A 3,822-nucleotide genomic window follows, 5' to 3' on the forward strand; every position below is an offset into this window, starting at 1 on the left:
GGTTTCGTATCCTACCATAATCTCTTCGTTTGTTCTCCGCTATTAGTGGCTTTGGAGTGACTCTTTGTTGCATGTTGAGGGTAGTTATATGATCTAATTATGTTATTATTGTTGAGAGAACTTGCACTAGTGAAAGTATGAACCCTAGGCCTTGTTTCCTAGCATTGCAATACCGTTTACGCTCACTTTTACCACTAGTTACCTTGCTGTTTTTATATTTTCAGATTACAAAAACCTATATCTACCATCCATATTGCACTCGTTTCACCATCTCTTCGCCGAACTAGTGCACCTATACAATTTACCATTGTATTGGGTGTGTTGGGGACACAAGAGACTCTTTGTTATTTGGTTGCAGGGTTGTTTGAGAGAGACCATCTTCAACCTACGCCTCCCATGGATTGATAAACCTTAGGTCATCCACTTGAGGGAAATTTGCTACTGTCCTACAAACCTCTGCACTTGGAGGCCCAACAACGTCTACAAGAAGAAGGTTGCGTAGTAGACATCAGACTCCAAGCAACATTCGGTCATCAACTCACATAACTCATATAATACTATATTGTCAACGAACGTTAAGCGTGCGGACCCTACGGGTTCGAAAATGATGTAGGCATGACTGAGATGCCTCTCCAGTCAATAACCAATAGCCGGACCTGGATGTCCATATTGGTTCCTACATATTCTACAAGATCTTTATCGGTCGAACCTTTATGACAACATACGCAATTCCCTTTGTCTGTCGGTATGTTACTTGCCCGAGATTCGATCGTCTGTATCTTCATACCTAGTTCAATCCCCTTACCGGCAAGTCTCTTTACTCATTCCGTAATACATCATCTCGTAACTAACTCCTTAGTCACATTGCTTGCAAGCTTGTTGTGATGTGCATTACCGAGAGGACCTAGATTTACCTCTTCGATACACGGAGTGACAAATCCCAATCTTGATCTATGCCAACTCAAGAGACACCTTCGGAGATACCTATAGAGCATCTTTATGATCACCCAGTTACGTTATGACGTTTGATAGCACACAAGGTATTCCTTCAGTATCCGGGAGTTGCATGATCTCATGGTCGAAGGAATATGTATTTGACATTAAGAAAGCAGTAGCAATAAACTGAACGATCATATGATAAGCTAACGGATGGGTCTTGTCCATCACATCATTCTCCTAATGATGTGACCTCGTTATCAAGTGACAACACATGTCCACCATTAGGAAACCTTAACCATCTTTGATCAACGAGCTAGTCTAGTAGAGGCTCACTAGGGACATGGAATTTGTTTATGTATCCACGCATGTATTTAAGTTTCCGATCAATACAATTCTAGCATTAATAATAAACCTTTATCATGAATAAGGAAATATAATGATAACAACTTTATTATTGCCTCTAGGGCATATTTCCATCAAAAAAATGTTCATGAAATTCCAAAAAGTGTTTGGGCGCATTTGGTTGCCCGCATTTGGGCTAACCAGGCCCGCGCGGGATTGAATCAGCCTGTTTGGTTGGCCTGCATACACTGTTTGGCCTGCACGGTATGAACTTTAAAGCACTCACAATCAGGCCCACGAGCTACGCTCAGATTGGCAGTTTTTCCAGAGCCAGGCTCGTGCGAGGCAGGGGAGGGAAACACGGCGCGCAACTCGTGCGAGTAGGGAGATGGCGCGAGCTCGCGCGCGTCTCCGAAAAATCGGCGGGAGGATTTCGACTCACCTACCGCTGATTCGACCGTCCTATTTAACCCCCATCCTCTCACCGCCCAAAGCCCCGCCACCCCCGTTTCGATCATTCCCGCCGGCGCGCACCGGCACCGATGACCAGGTAAGCGGAGCTCCTTCACCGGCCAGCGGTCGAAGACGATGACTCTTGTCCTCAACTTCTCTGACAATTACCGCCCCCCGCCCCCTGAGTTGCAGCCATGGCGTATGTGAGTTCAATGACCTCTTTCTTTGTGTTCGTTCAAGCTAGATCTGAGAGGACATGGTCATAGGTTTAGATGTGCAAGCATGTGGTAGGGTTGATTCGTGCATTGATCTTTGAGCAGATGCTAGATTTTGATGTAGTGGTATCTATTTGTGTTGGGTCTATGTAGATTGAGTAGTATGATAATGATGAACTCTATGGATGAATACTATGGGTTCATAGCTAGTTGTGTAGGATTTGTAGCATGCTATAGTAGCTATTTGTGATGAACACAATGGATTCATAGCTAGTTCTAATGTTGTGGAGCTATTGGTGATGGATTCATATCTAGTTGGCATGTATGCTCCTACTTTCATAGATCGTCATGTTGCTATGTTGTGGTACTGTGTGTGTTATGCTTACTGTGTATGCGTGATATGATTGTAGCACATGACCACACACACGGAAGATCTTAGTCAGGCCCTTGTCCTGTCGGACAACCAGTTTGCGGCCTCCTATGTTGAGGACTCATAGCCCCTTGTCGATCAGAACATGCCTGCTGATTCAGAGGTGTTCGAGGTTTCACCTTCTTGCTTTGTGCCTGTTGTGCTCGTTGATCCAACTGCCAATTCTGTTGTCGATGCACTAGAAGCCAAGAAGGATGGTAGGGGGAACAACATGAAGTGGCAGCCGTTCATGTCCATGTTCACGCTGAACAAGATGTGTGAGCTCATCTCTAGTGGGGTTAGGACTGACAAGGGCTTCAAGGAGGTGCACTTGAACACTGTTGCGAAGCAGGTCTTCGAGTTCTGTGGCCAGGAGGTGACCGCCACCCAGGTGTACAACCACCTGAGGAAGTGGAGAGCTCGATGGATCCAAGTGTCCAAGCTCAGAGACCTTAGCGGCGCCTCCTGGGATCAGAGCACTTGCTCTGCCGTTCTGGAGGCAGAGCACTACACCAGCCATGTCACGGTTAGCTCACTGCCCTCTTGTTTTGCACACTGTCATTGCCATGTAGCAACTAACAACCCTTCTGCTTCTATCTTAGGACCACCCCAAGGACGCTGAGTTCCTCAACACACCCATCCAGAACTACAACCAAATGTAGCACATCTTCTCCTTTGGCCTGGCAACTGGCAAGCATGCCATGGGCTCCGGTGAGCCTCTCGGTTCTCCCATGCCGGAGTTCCCAGGCTCCCCGGATGTCCCTAACAAGCCATTTGAGCATGCCCCTATGCTCGATAGGAAGAGGAAGAGGGGCGGCCTGGTGGAGGAGGAGATCAGTGTCTTCAGCAGCATGACTGAGGCAGTGAAGGAGGTGGCAACCACCATTAGTGAGAGCAAGGCCGTTGACGTCCACCCTGGCCTATACAGCACCGTCATGGCAGCTCTCAGCCACTTGCTGGACAACAAGGCCCAAGGTGTTGGGATTGTTGCAATGGCAGACGCCCACAGAGTGTTGTGGCTCAGGAGCTGGCTGGGCAAGCACTACCACTAGAGCTTGCTGCTGGTTACCGTGTGCATGATCCTTGATGATGATAGCGATGGCGACAAGGACGACGATGATGATTATGACGTATATTTTGTGTAGCTAGGGCGATAACAATCTGATGGTCTATATATTTTGGTGAGTTGGTATATACTAACCCCTCACGCTGATCCTCAGGGTGATCACAAACTTGCGGTGGTAGGATGACACCCTATTTTGGATGTGGTGGTGGCAGGATGACACCATAGTAGGTTAGAACTTGCTATGCCATATGATCATGCATGCTTACTACTTCTACTTCATTGCTTGCTTCTTGATTGTTCTTTTGCTTGTTGCTCAACTGCTGCTCTTGTGCACTGTTAGGACAAATGGTATGCGGTGTTTGTCGGGAGGGCACCAGGGGTTTGCAGTTCATGGGAAG

The 3,822-nt window shown here is 47.2% G+C and overlaps 1 pseudogene; it reads left to right on the forward strand.

Moving 5' to 3' along the window:
• The first annotated feature begins 2,464 nt into the window (after positions 1-2,464).
• LOC109736363 (uncharacterized) lies at positions 2,465-3,410 on the forward strand (annotated as a pseudogene).
• Positions 3,411-3,822: the final 412 nt, after the last annotated feature.

Source organism: Aegilops tauschii, chromosome 5 (assembly GCF_002575655.3).
Source record: "Aegilops tauschii subsp. strangulata cultivar AL8/78 chromosome 5, Aet v6.0, whole genome shotgun sequence".
NCBI lineage: Eukaryota > Viridiplantae > Streptophyta > Magnoliopsida > Poales > Poaceae > Aegilops > Aegilops tauschii.